Source organism: Cervus elaphus, chromosome 19 (assembly GCF_910594005.1).
Source record: "Cervus elaphus chromosome 19, mCerEla1.1, whole genome shotgun sequence".
In the NCBI taxonomy this organism is placed as follows: domain Eukaryota; kingdom Metazoa; phylum Chordata; class Mammalia; order Artiodactyla; family Cervidae; genus Cervus; species Cervus elaphus.
This window is the reverse complement of record NC_057833.1, coordinates 23,447,889-23,462,825: the sequence shown is the minus strand read 5'-3', so window position 1 is coordinate 23,462,825 and position 14,937 is coordinate 23,447,889. Positions and strand designations below refer to the sequence as shown.

Sequence of the window (14,937 nt, the reverse complement as noted above, 5' to 3'; positions counted from 1 at the left end):
GATTAAACCAGTCCATCCTAAAGGAGATCAGTCCTGGGTGTTCATTGGAAGGACTGATGTTGAAGCTGAAACTCCAATACTTGGGCCACCTGATGCAAAGAGTCGACTTATTGGAAAAGACCCTGATGCTGAGAAAGATTGAAGGCAGGAGGAGAAGGAGATGACAGAGGATGAGATTGTTGGATGGAATCACCAACTCAGTGGACATGAGTTGAGCAAGCTCTGGGAGATGGTGAAGGACAGGGAAGCCTGACGTGCTGCAGTCCATGGGGCTGCAAAGAGTCAGACACGACTGAGAAGCTGAACAACAGAGGGCACTGTCCTTTCCTTGGAAAGTAGTAACGTGTAGGTCTAGGCCCCTGCATTTGCTTTCGTCAGTTCTCCACCACTCAACTAAAGTGGTGTCCTCATTCCTTGTATATCACTCTATTTCTTTTTTTTTTTCACCTCATTCCTTGTATATCACTCTATTTCTTTTTTTTTTTTTTCACCATGGTTCTTATCTCCACCTCTTTGTTTACTTGATTAGGGTCTGACTCCCTCTACTAGACTGTAAACTCAAGGAGAACAGGAGCCATTTCTGTGCAGTGTGTGGCTATATCTCAAGTGTCTAGAACACACTGAATAAATGAATAAACAGTCCCATATAATTGTTAGAAAAAGAAAAATAGAATGTGTACTTTCTAGATGTAATTAGTAGTCAATTTGTAGTATCTTTGCTTAACCCTGGAACTGAGATATGCATCAATTGTTCCTGCTGTGTGTGGCTCTAAATGTTCTGCTACTCTCTTATCTACTGAATTTCTATTCATTGGTTCATTAATGCTTGGCCTACAGCTGGAAAGTGTCTGCAGCGACTCATAAAGGCAACAGTCAACAGGTAAAAGATAAGACCTTGTAAGTAAAGGAGTACGACCCAAGGGAAACCTTATCAGGAAATCATTGTTAAGGTGTAACTTTCAATTACAATCAATGCAAGATTTGTCCCCCAAGCTTCCTTTTTCTGTCCTGTGCTGGGAAAGGTGACTTGAACATTGAAAACGTGCTTGAAAAAATTATTCAGAGTCCCAGGGCAATTTCTGGTAAAACTGTCCAAATTTTTCTGAAATTTATACTCATCCAAGTAACTGCTCATAAAGGTACCATTTTTGAGGCAAAATTAAATTATTTCACGCTAATTCTTCCATTTCTCATGCTTCCTCATGACAACCCAGAAGTAGAGGAGACAGAGGTAGCATTTTACCTAGCCCGGACAACTTTTTTTTAATGATATATATAGGAGCATGAGTTGGCACCTTCTGGTCTTTTGGTGTCCCTAAATATAAAGAGGTCCCAACTGACACTTTCTGAAGAATATTTTTAAAAAGAAAATCAGCAAAGTGGACTCGAATTTGCTTACAAATGGGAAAACTCCTCAGGAGTTCCTGGTTTGTGTAAAGATGTCATTGGGTTTATTGGCAGTGAACTGGAGACTCATATCACTCAAGAGGCTGAAGACTAACCAGAAATTTCTCCTGGATGCTGAATATTCTTGCTTTGAAGTCAAATTCATTTTGAATTTCTAACCCAAATCAGTTTTACCTGGGAAAGGCAGAAGAGTATAAAGCTGCTGTCCTGAAATATAAGCACAAACTTAATCTCAATTATGAAATACTCATAACCACTGTGACTGTGGCTGGTATCATTCTAAAAATTAAAAGTCAGGAAAAAAATTCAATTAATCCAGAAATCCATCACAGAAGACACTGAAAATGAAAATATAATGCTCAAAACACTATACCCCTTAAATTACATGCACACACACAGACTTACAGAAAAATACTGACACTTTAGTTGTTGCCCATTCCATGATAAATCCCAACTTCCTACCCCTTCATGCCCATAATTCATCTGGACTAGAATAAATTCAGGGTTTTCTTCAGTCTGTAATGTCAATAATTCACATTTATTCACTCTGGACATTTAATGGTATGGCTTCTCATACATTATCCTCCATTTGAACCAGCTCATGGAGAAGGCAGACAAACATTCTATTCCCATTGTAAAGCTGAAACTCTAACAGCTTGAGTGATTTGCCAAAGATCATATGATAAGTAAATGGCAGAGCCTGTATTTGGAGAAGGAAACAGCAACCCACTCCAGTATTCTTGCCTGGAGAAACCCATGGTCAGAGGAGCCTACAGTCCTCTGGGGTCGCAAGAGTCATACATGACTTAGCAACTAAACCACCACCACCACCAGAGCCTGTATTAAGATGCCAAACTTCTGATTCTTTAACTCTATGCCTTTCCTGCAAGTTTCACAGCTTCTTGGGTATCCTAGAAGATCTGATATACCCTGCATAAGCTCAAATGAAGGAGATATCTCAATACTTAAGACCTGGATGCTGGTCCAAGGCAGCAATAAACTTAAGCTAGGTAGACTTTCCCAGACTGTCCTGGCACTGATCAGCCATTTTTCTGGGGAGAACCCAGGTCCTCTAGCTAGAACCCACAATCTAAAGGTACATTTGACTGCTCCATGCTAGGAAAGAAGTGTCAGACAGCCAACATTCTTCTCAATCAGAAGCCCAGTGAATGTGTTTCCAAGGATGGGGCGTTATATCTCATTAGCTCCCATATATTTTGAAGACCTGGACCAAAGATGCAAGATTATGTAGGTACTGTCCATCTAAAGCAGTCTTTTCAATGCATTTTAAATAATTCATTCTCTGATGAGGCCAAACACACTTCGGTTTGTACTACATAGTCCTCATCCTTTTGAGACATAACATAGTTCTCAACAAAACCAATGAAAAAATATAAGCCCAGTAAATTGCTTTTCTCCTTTCATATATTATCTGTCAAGCCTGAATGCACAGATACTCCCTTCTAAGTTTACAAAAGATACTTCCATTCTACTGGTGCAAATCACATATCTCCTTGTTTCTGAAATTTATTTTAACAGAGATGGGGGAAGGATCCCCATTTATTGAGTTCTAAATATGTTAGGCAATTTTAAGAATATTACCATTTTAAATTCTCATAATAGTTCTTAAGGGGTCATTTCACAGATGAGAGAAGAAAGGCTAACAGAAGTTAGATACTCCCAAGGGTATCTATTTTTGGCATGGAACAAAATTCCTCCTCAATCTTCAAATCTCAAAGCCTCAATCTTTTCTACTCATAAGATGTTGAGAATCCAAAGATAAACTTGATCTATTGGAGAAAGAGGAAGGTCTTGTCTTTTTTTAGGAGGGGAGGGGAAATCAATCTCTCCCATCCTTTCCTTTCAGTAACGCTGAAGGAGGTGGAAGACATTTAAGAGCAGCAAGGGCTCGGTGAAGAAGGGGGAAGCTTCCAGAGGGCAGGAACCAGGTCTGGGTAGCCAGCTTTGCCCAATGTCAAGTCCAGCAGAGGTGGAGCTTCTCACAGAAGCTGTGAGTTTGCAACACATCAACACTGCAGAGTCCTGCCTGATCCTCTCCCAGGGCGGAGAGCAGCCCGCATCTCTTCCCCTCAGCCTCACATAGCAGGAGGTACTGGAAGCAGCACCTGGAGGCTTAATAGGCCAGGCAGGAATTGAGAGCGGCAAATAGCGGAGTGTGTGTGTGTGTGTGTGTGTGTGTGTGTACTGGGGGCTGGGGGTGGGGGCGTCTGGTGAGAGGCTTCTGCTCAATAATGTAAGGGGTTGGGCAGCCCACGTGACTCCAGGAAGGCGGAGACAGGCTAGCTGGAGGGAGGACTGACAGGCCTCGGGGAGGGGTGCAGGATAGAGGGGCAATCTGAATAATTGAGGAGCTGTTCGGCAGCGGCGGCTGCCTCCTGCTTTCCTTTGCCGCCACCACTCCGCATCACCGAAGAGACAAACCTGGCGCTGTAAGTGAGGACCGCCAGCCATCCGCCCCGGTAACCAGTTCATCACCTCCAGCCCTCCGGTGAGTGAACGTCCCCCTTTCGCTGTAGTCTGTCCCCCTCCGTGGCACCTGCATCCCAGCTGGAAAACGGGATGATCACCTCTTGTTGAATGAACCAGGGAGCCGGAGCCACCCGGAGCGGGTAAGCAGGAACATGGCGCGGAGGCTGAGGGCGCCCTCCGGGAAGGGGTCTCCTAGAAGGAAGGACGGAGCCGGGCCGGGGTCTCTCCGGCTCTGGCCCGGAATGGGGCCTGGACAGCATCCAGGGTCGGGGGACGCCGGGCTCCAACTCGCGGGGCTGCCAGGCAGGTCCGGCCCGCGGGAGCTAGAGGCGGAGGAGGGAGCCGCGAGCAGCGTCCGGGCCGCCAGGTCTCCACTGCCGCCGGGCCCGTCCTGTCCCCCCAGTGCCTGGGCACGCACCTTGGCTCGCGCAGCTGGGTTTTCTCGGCCTCTGAAAGAGTCCAACGAGAGAAAGATGCTTTTCCGGCCGAAGCCCGAAGGACGGGCGGGAACAATGTCTGCCCTTTTACATTAGAGCAAACTCTTCAAAGGGACTCTGTCTGAGCCAGGTGACCTGACAAGGCCATGCGCTCGTGGGGGCATCTGTCCCCAGAGACCGGTGACACAGCGGGGGCGACGAGGAGGACGTGATGGGTGAGGTGTCAGGGAAGATCCCTGGGGAGAGGACTCTCACACTCACACCTAAGTCAGAGCCCGCCCCACTTCCCCATCCCAAAGCACATCAGTGCCCTGAGAATCCAAAGGGCCAGAGCAGGGCAGTGTAGCCTCGCCTGAGGCAGCCACAACCTCCTTCTAGCTCTTGAGTCAGCCCCCGCCCCCCACCCCCCCACACACATGTATTTTGTATTGTGATTGAAAAGTAAGACAGAAGTCGCCGAATGACTAGAAGTAAAGGTGGAGAAAAGGTGCAGGAATGCTGGAAAAATAGAGCCCTCACCGGCTCCCGGCACTCCCCACCCCACCACCTATGCTGACCTCGGTTCTTGTGGGTCTTCAACCGAGAGGCGAAAAGAAACCGGCTCTTGGGAGGTATTCTCACCATAGTGGCAGGGCCGGTCACTGGCCAGAGTTCACCAAGAAACACAGAATGATAGCCCACCTCCCCTCCCCCAACCCCACTCCGACCGGAGCCCCCTCCTGGAAGGGGTTCGGGAGAATGCCAGGGGCAGGATAGCTGCAGTCCCGTGAGTGGGCCACAGACAGGATGGCGGGGCGGGCGCTGTCCGCGGTGCTGAAAGTTCTCCAAGGCCGTGAGATAACACCGCCAAGGGACTGGAGGTTCACTGCTTGCCAACATTTTTTCTCCAAAGCAGAAACTGTGTTAGAACCTCGTAAAGGAAGTCAAGTGGAGCAAGTGACCTAGAGGGAGGGGTAAAGGTGCTATGCATTCCCCGTTTCTCTGTCTTCCCACCCCCCCACCCCTGGACTCCACTTGGAAGCAGGTTTTCCCCAGTGCTGGGTTGAGGAGCAAGGAGCGGGTGTCTCTCCAGGATCCAGCTTTGCTAACTTGAATGGGAAAGAATGTGGTGCCTCATTCTGTTTTCTCTGCCTGCGCTGTGAATCTTCCTGTTGGTGAAGTGTTGGAAACACAGTTAGGGTTGTTGTTCTGATAAACGTTACTGTGGCTTTCAAGAACCAGAGAACTGTAAGGCTGAACAAAGGAAGAGGCTTCATTAACGGAGGGACTAACTAGGCTTTCTATTCCTGGCTGAGGTTTTTTCTCTCTTCAGCACCCGTCTCTCTCCACCACGCGTTATCTACAATGTAAATTTTACATCCTCTAGATATAGATCTCTAAGCAGTCTTTTGTGTTTCTTTGAGAGTCTTTTACATTATGGGCTAGATGAGGAATGAACTAAGCCAATTTCAGGAGGCCAAATTAAGAGAGTATTTACTTTAAAAAAAACCTACTATTTGCTGGGTCATATCATCTCATTTAAGCTTCAAAATAGCTGCTAACCAAACGTATCACAAAGTTCAGAAAACTGAAGTTATGTATCTCAAATCCAGAGCTTGGATTCAAATTCAAGTCTGCTTAACTCTGAAGCCCAAGCTATTTTCATGCCCTCATTTTGGTATTGACTTTGGGCAGTGGTTACTGGAGACTATAGCAAGAATCTGTCAAAGGTAGAGGACCTGCTTTGCTTTTCACAGACACTACTCTCTCTTCCAATCCTTTCCTCTTTAATCTGTTCACCCACCCACTGTCACTAACTCCCACCATACCAACTGCTTTTGTGCATGCTGCTTGAGATACCACTGTTCACACACTTGAGCTTCAGGATAACAGAAACCCAATAGAGGAATAAACGGCAGGCTTTTCTGAAGAACAGCAAGGCTTTGGGGAATCTGGAGGACTAGATCCCACTCGTGCTTTCATATTTAGAATTACACCCTTGACTTATAGGGCTGGGAAAACCTTCAAGATCATTAAGCATCATTATTTTACAAAAAAAGATAATTTGGGAACCCAAAGATGCTTATTAGTCTAACTCACATGACTGAAAAGTTAGGACTGGAATCCAGTTGACCTGACTCCAAGTCCAGTGCCCTTTCCACTACTCCCATGGTGCCTCAAATATTCTTCCATGCCTTCTCTGATTATCTGTGACAAGAACATCAGCAGGACTGAACTATATTCAGTAATTTGTTGTTTTTGTTGTTGTCATTTAGTCACTAAGTCATGTCCAACTCTTTGCCACCCAATGAACGGTAGCTCACCAGGCTTCTCTGTCCATGGAATTTTCCAGGCAAGAATACTGGAGTGGGTTGCCATTTCCTTCTCCAGGGGATCCTCCCAATCCAGGGGTTGAACCTGCATTGCCTCTTTGGCAGGCATATTCATTTACTACTGAGCCACCTGAGAGTCACAAACACTGAAAATACAAGTAGTCCTCCTACCTAATTTTTCTTCCTGTTTTTCCCTCTCTGGTCTCACTATTCCAGTGTTGGCTGATGGAATATAACTGAGATACCTGACCCACATTCCTCAATAACTGTTTTCCCTATAACAACAATTTGCAAATTGGAATGGTGATATGGCATTTCTTCACTTGCCTTTATGCTGTCTATATTTCCTCTTCTATGATCTATTCTCAACACAATAATTTTTCCAAAATCAATTACCCTTAGCATCTTCCTATATTCTCACAGGTAATTGGAAGAGGCCTCAAAAAGATTTAGGCAGAAATGAGTGATCATCCTAAGTCCTGATATTTATCAATGCTAGGCAGTATGCTAAGTCCTTTCATAAGTCATTGAATTTTCACAATTCTATCAAGTGGACAATTTCATTAGACATGGTCCTAGAGTTCTAGTCCACTCTAACATACAACAGACCCGATACTCTATTCATTTTTGCTTGCTTCTCTTCCAGCCCATAGTAAAATCTCACTTTCATTAATTAAATTTTTGTAGCCCTAGCAATCACACTGGCAAGATTAAACTTTTATATTGAATTAGACAGTTCTATCCTGCTCCAAAATGTAGAATTTAGAAACTCAAATTCAGTTCAAATGGTGCTGTTCTGCTGTTTCATCTCTTAATATTTACCATAACATATTCCTCCCATTTGTTATCCTTTACTTAAAGATCCCATTATGCCTTCCTAATGCCATTACTGACATTCTGCTTCAAACCTGCTCCAGAAGCAAGGCATAACTCATAATTAAATACATAACTTCTATTATATCATCACTGGGTGATTCTGCAAGGATGATGTTGCTGGATTACTCGGTCCCAGGTACCATAATCTTACACTGTCTAGAACCACTCTATCCAATATGGTAGTCACTAGCCATATGTAGTTATTTACCATTTTAATTAGTTAAAATTTAAATGTTAAAAATTCAGCTCCTTAATCACACTAGGCATATTTCAGCTACTTAATAAAACCATATGTGGCTACTGACTGCCTTATTGGACAATGCAGATATAGAAAATTTCCAGCATTGCAGAAAGCTCTATTGGACAACATTTCTTTAGGAAGTGCTAAAAACATCACAGCAACTGAGAACAGAAATTGGGAATAAGGACTTGGGACTCTGCTTTGAAACTGTTTCCAAGAGAAGAGGAAAATCCACCTGTGCTGAGAACATCCCCCAAAGCCCAAAGATGCTCAAGACAATAAGGCTAGGAAGGAAAAACATGTATCTCACTGAAGGAGCCGATGACTTCTGGAGTTTAATTTCACATAGATTCCTTTTTACCATAAAGTCAAATGTTCTATTTTACTGGTCTTACTGGTTTCCTGAGTTCCAACTTAGAAATAATATAGCAGTTCTTATTCAGAGTTCAAATTTACATATACTTTATATGTAAATATCTTTTATACATATATATATATTTATCTTAAGATAGATAAATAGATCTTAACAAAGGAGTGGATGGTAACTTGAAAGATACTCTTTCAGAGAAAGAGCTGAGATACACTCTCAGCCTGATGTTGGTCAAGCATGCCATTCTCAGGCAATTGTTGCATATGGAATCTTATTACTAAAGGAAAACTTAGAGAAACTGTCTACTCCGGTCTCCAGCAGATCATGCTGGCTTTAATAATAAATACCACTTTGGGGGGAATCATGGTTTATTCATTTCATGGGAACTCTTTATCTCTTAGAGAGGCCTGGATTTTGGAAGAGAGAAATACATTACCTTGGAGCTGAAAAGAGTTTAATTTTCACTGTCTTCAGCTTGAGGGATTTAACTGATTTTGTATCTCAAGAAATAAATAGAACTGACAGTGTAGCTTGGAAACTCATGCTGGTAGCATACAATCATTCACTTAATCAATAAAGTAGTTGAGGAGTGTCATATATTTGCACAGAAAGACTGTGGTCACAGGTGTTTGGAACTCCTATAGCCTAGCACATGGGTGCTCAATAAATATTTGCTGAATTCATACCATTGTTCCAGGTCACTTCATGCCACAAACTCATCTAGCCAAGAAGTGAGTACTCCCCTTGGCATTTTCCCTTATGAAATAAAACAGGAGACAGACACAGAACATCAAATCCTACCCTGATAACCACCCTCCTAACCCCTCTGGGGGCATAGGGAGTGATGGCCAAGACAGACTGTCAGTGAGAACTGGGTCTTGCTGTTCTCCTCCAGGGAACAAGGGACACATCAGTCCAAGAGTGTTTCACTTCCTTATGATGAGGCAATTTCACGAACAATACTTAAATGGAACTGTATGATACTTTTCACTTTTACCTTAAAGAGACATTTATTTCCTTAAGAAAGTATTTGATTGGCCTTCATGATTGTTGCAGGCAACTACTATTATTCCTAAGTTCAGAAGGAGCTTAGCTTAAAATGAAAACACATATAATAATTAGAGGAGAGCCGATGACATCACAGTTTGATTGGTCATATAATATTATCCTTTTCCAGGAATAATTGGGCTTCCCTTTAAAAGTTTTAACTGGTGATTACTGACAAAATTGAAAGAAAAACATCTTTCCATTCTAGCAAGTCATTAAGCAAATGTCTGGAATTAGCAGATTCTCACTTGCCAAAGGCAAAATATTCCAACCCAATAAACTGTCCTACAAATGAGCAAGCAGATCTCCATCGTCTGTTCATTTAAAAAATTGTTTTCCTTTGCTTGTTTTAAAAATAATCAGCAAATTTTAAAAAACAATTGCATTCAGGTGTTTGAATACTTTGATGACAAAATGTTTCTCACAATTGTAAAGATTTAATTCTTCATTAGAGAAAATCCTTATATAATATACTATTGTGCCAATATTTTGTAACAATTGCATAACCTAATTCTCTTACTTTGCAAACAGAAAAACTGAGGCTGAGAATTGTCACTCAAGTTAATAACAGAGGCAGAAGCAAGACTTGAGTATTCTTTCACAATTCACTGCTCCTTGCGTCTTTTAATATCATGCATCTTTTCATTAGTCATTAAAATTTTTATCAGTAACTTTAGCCACCAAAACTTTACCAGAGATGCTAAGAGTAGGAAAATGAATGTATCTGGATTTCAGATTATTTCCCTTGCACCCTGGTGTGAACTACTAGTCAAGGATAGTCAACAGGTAGAAATTTCATGGCTGGTATTATAAGACCGAAGAAAAGCATTTAAAACTTCAGAATCTTTGTTGCCAAGAATTTGTACAAGGATTTTACTTCTCTTACCTTCATCATCTTCATCTTTAAACCAAGAAATTTGGATTAAATAGTGTTTCAGGTCCTGCAAGATGTAGCATTCTATGCTTCTATGAAATGGGGCTGAAGACTTGAATATGCTGCCTCACTGAGCCCAAAGAATCAAAAATAAATGAAGGATTCCTATTTTTACATCATTATTTATCAGAAACTCTGACATGTCATGCTAGTATTTCACCCAGTAACAGCAAAAATAATAATGATGATAATGATCATGATAGCTAATACCCTTACTCTGACCCTAAATGTTGGTAATGTTATTATCCCTTTTTTATAGATGAAGAACTGGATCCCAGAGTACTTAAATAACCTGCCCCAATTCTTATTTCTTTATGGCTGTGCTGGATCTTCACTGCTACACATGGGCTTTCTCTAGTTGTGGAGATTGGGGGCTACTCTCATGTTGCAATGCTCAGGCTTCTCATTGCAGTGGCTTCTCTTGTTGTGGAGCATGGGCTCTAGGGCGTGCAGGCTTCAGTAGTTGTGGTGCACAGACTTAGTTGCCTCATGGCATGTGGAATCTTCCCAGACCAGGGATAGAACCCGTGTCCCCTGTGTTGGCAGGCGAATTCTTAACCACTCGGCCACCAGGGAAGCCTGACACTTCTTCTTTGAAAACCACTAGTCTCTCAGATAACTGATGTGAATCATTTTTAGGCCACAACATATGAGCCCCTTCTCTGGGGAATTTTCACTTTACCTACATTTTCTGGCTAGAATACCAATCACAAGGTGAATAGAACTTCAGGTCTCTGGTTCTGATGAAGTTACATAGGGATCTGTATTGTCTTTCTGCAAGATGGCTCTTGTCCTTCTGTAAGTTACGCCACTGATCAATTGTTTCAGTAGTTCAGTACTGAACGTTGGTGCTTTGCACCATACTGCTTTTCCCAGAATACATGAACTGCCTGTACTGCCAGAAATGAATGAATGCTGGCTCAGGATCCATCACCTTTTAAGGCTCCAAATGTCAGCCTACCACATCTTCACTGTTCAGTAGAGTTTTCTGGCTTTTGCCTCCAGGTTTTTTACTCAGAGTGACAATCTAGACAGCTTTTAAGGCAGAGAAGGAGAGCTTCCAGAGTGTCATTTCCTAGTGATGGGCTTCTATCAAAAATAAGACTAAAATTGTCAAAATCATGTGTAGAATTCATTTTCTTTTCATTAACCCTACCTTAATACCAAATTACTCAAATAGAATACATCACAGTACCTATCTACCTCACTGTGGATTTTAACATGTACTAAGTCTGCTCCTCATATCACAAAGAAGGCCAATTAGATACTCCTTGTGAACCATAAGGTCTTTACAAAAGAAAGGATGGATTTTCTGTCCTTTAGGTTCTTTTCAAAAATAGCTCTCAGGTTGCCGATATCCAGTCCTGAACCTGACTCGACAGCCAAATCAAAGTCTTTAGGGTTAAGAAGACCTTAGATCTAAGCTTGCATGTCTAGAAAATGGTTATTAACAATAAGGGAGGCTTCCTGGTTTCTTCTAAAATCACTAGTTCTCAACCTCAGGTGCTATCTCACTAAAGGGTTTTTTTTTTCTTACAAACACTGGGGGTAGGGTGAGGTATTATCACTGGCTTTGGCATCCCGGGATCAGGGATGCTAAATATCCTGCACCAGGCAGGACAACCCTGCACAATTAAAAAAAAAAAAAATACCACCTGAAATGCCAATAGCACTCCCCCTACACTGAGAAATCATGCTTAAAGTGAGATGCTGTTCCAGCTTCCTAATTCCCCAATTGATACAGAGAATTTACTTTGGTATCCTTCCCCAGATGGAATGCAGCCAATGTGAAGTCTACAGCAGCTCAGAAGCATTACTGGGATTCCAGTAATTTTATTGAACTCAGGGCTGGTTCATGGCAGACATCAGAATCATGAAGTCTATTCTCACAGCTATGAGAAACCTCAGAAATCACCCCAACCAGCCTTCTCCCTTCCCTATGTTTTAAAGATGAAGTAATTAAAACTCAGGAATGTTAAGTGACTTGCCTAAGGTCAGCCAGCAAATCAGTGACAGGACAAAGACTAGAGCCCAGTCCATCCTCTTTGTTCATAGAATTTTGCCCTGCTCTGTACTGCCTTCAGGAATTGTATTCATCCTTGGAGCACAATCCAGTGTAACACACAGTGTGATTGTTAAGTATTTATGAAGCTCCAAGTTTTCCATTGCTCACTATTAAGATATGGTTCCTTAATAACAACCAGGTAAGAGATCATATCCTGGGCTACTTCTACACAAGAGCATTCTTCTTAGAAATACAGATAAGCAGCATACTCAACACATGGGCATGGCATTCTTCCCCCGCCTCACACACCCTCCCCTGCCTCCTCGTTTCAAACTGCCAGAGATTATAGAGGCACAGCCTGAACAGAAGGCATCTTAATCTCCGGTGATTCTGTAAATAATATGCTGTTCATGCTTGCATATAAATGATCACAGCCTCTCTACTTTCCAGATGAGGGAGACTTCAGAAAGATGAAGTTGCCTGCACACAGAGCATGTCAGAGAGAGCATTTTCAGACTCCAAGCACCAGCTCTCTTTGTAGCAGGGTTAAATTTTTCACCCATCTGCACATTCCTATTTATCCAGGCTTATGGTCTTAAATTTCACCTCACAGTCAAGTTAGTTTGTGCATAGATTCTGAAATTGCTTATTTCCTACTTTTCATTCTCTGGCCACCTTTCTTCCACCTCTCATCCAATGTACATCCAATAGAGATCATCTAAACCAATCCTCTCAATTTACAAGAGATGGAACTCTCTCTCTGAAAGCCAGAGAGGCAAAGCTGCCCGTTCAAGGTTGCACAGCTAAAAGTAGTACTGTAAATGGACTAGATTCTCTGACTCCCACCCCCATATTTTTCCCTCCACACCAAGCTGTGACTTTCCAGGGGTAGGTAAAAGAGTATCTTCCCACTCCCCACACACCTCCCATTCGCTGACCAACCCCATAAGGATGGGTGGAAATGACTGGCTGCACTGTGTTCTGATGCTTATTCCAGGACCTTGTTTAGAATATCCACAACTTACTGTCCCTCACATTGTATTGATCCATCTATCACATTAAGAAGCTGGTTATGGAGGACACTTTCTAATCCAGAGGATATATATAATCAATGTCATCAAGGCAGAGATCACCACAGAAAACTGTGCCCAAGAAAAAAGAGGGCATGATCCATGGATCCCATTACTTGATAATGGAGCAAAGTTCACCCCGCATTCACTGTAAATGGCAGGTCATTGGATTCATAATCCCAGAAAGCAGATAACGGGGTAAATGGGTAGGATTAAAAGAATAAGAAAGTTAAAAAAAGACAACTCCTAAACCATGTCTGCTTTAGGATCAAGGTGTTTTTCCTGAATTGATCAGTATGTGTTCATGCTAAGTTGCTTTAGTCGTGTCCAACTCTTTGCGACCCAGTGGACTGTACCCCACCAGGCTGCTGTCCATGGGATTCTCCAGGCAAGAATACTGGAGTGGGTTGCCATTTCCTTCTCCAGGGAATTGATTAGCATGTTACATTTAATTTAATGTACACAAGGCTTACAATAATAGGGTTTTTCTTTTTTTTTAGAAAATCAATGAAACATTTTCTATTTAAATTCATTCTGAGGAATCATTTTAAAACAAAAACAGGTGGTGTTTCAGTAAAAATTGCACTGAAAAGAGAATTGGTGAAGAAATTTAACAACCAGCTTCTTAGGCAGGGCTTCATACGGTCATGATTGTCTCATCATCTGACCAGGCTTATTAGGTTTAGAAACTTGATTTTATCAGTTCTATCAAAAGTCTTCCAGCTCTGCAGAGTCAAGCCATGCTCCCCAAATCCCAAGAGACTGATCTGATGACTAGATGCCAATACAGTCACTCCAATGTAGGATGCTTGCGAGTGTTGCCCAGGTCATTTCCATCCTGGTATTAGGAGAGTAAGAAAACAGAGCGAGTGATCGAAGATGACTTGAGAGCACAAGATCAGGATCAGTGGAGTTGGAGAAGCAGGCTCAGGAAATCTACCATCCATGCTGAAACAGGGCCTAGAGAATTCTTCCAAATTCCACCAAGAACACCTTTCAGATTACTGGAACATTGGGCCCTCCAAGTGGAGGATCTTGTTTCCCCTTTCCCTAGTGTTAGAGAGACTTTGGAAAATTATTTCAGTAGAAGGTATACGTTAGCTTCTGTGCATCCCTCATCTTCTGTTAGGATATTCTTTCATACATGTTATAACTACTTAACTCATAGCTTGTCTTATACTTAGTTTCATTCTAGTCTCCTTTAGGGAGTTCTGATAGATGCCCCAGTTTAACCACCAGTCATGAATAAGCCACCCTAGTGGTTGGGTTATTTCTCTGAGGGGCAAATCTCTTGTATTTTGTGCACAGTCTATTTATTCCACTTCTCAGAGGGTGCCGTGATCTGACCTCACTCTGAGAGAACCGGGTCTGGTTTATCCTTGTCAGAAATCTTCATGTGTGGACCCTGACATTTGAAACTGTATTCATTAGTCACTCTCAACACAGAAAACATTCATGGGGTGACTATGACTCATCCATAAAAATGCCAAAGGAATCAACTCTCAAAAGGTTTTAAAAAAAAAAATCAGACACCATTGTTACCTCTGCCAGAGGTCAAACAATCATTTAACTGTTTTTATTCTCCCCTTGAGCAGGCTAGTTATCCTAGTTCCAAGCAGGCATAAACTGCAACAGACAGTCTGGGATTCATCTTAAGTTCTTTCCTAGTCACATAGACTTTTGACACACTTTCTATTCCAGCATCAGAACATAGAGGAAGAAAATATCTCAATGAGTATAGACTGTTG

General features: G+C 42.4%; 1 protein-coding gene across 1 annotated transcript in view; it reads left to right on the top strand.

Moving 5' to 3' along the window:
• The first annotated feature begins 3,703 nt into the window (after positions 1 to 3,703).
• SLC7A14 (solute carrier family 7 member 14) overlaps positions 3,704 to 14,937 on the top strand; it is a 107,078-nt gene continuing 95,844 nt past the window's right edge. The window contains exon 1 of the mRNA XM_043875431.1: positions 3,704 to 3,916. The gene's annotated coding sequence lies outside the window, so the exon portion shown is untranslated. The remainder of the gene's footprint in view (positions 3,917 to 14,937) is intronic.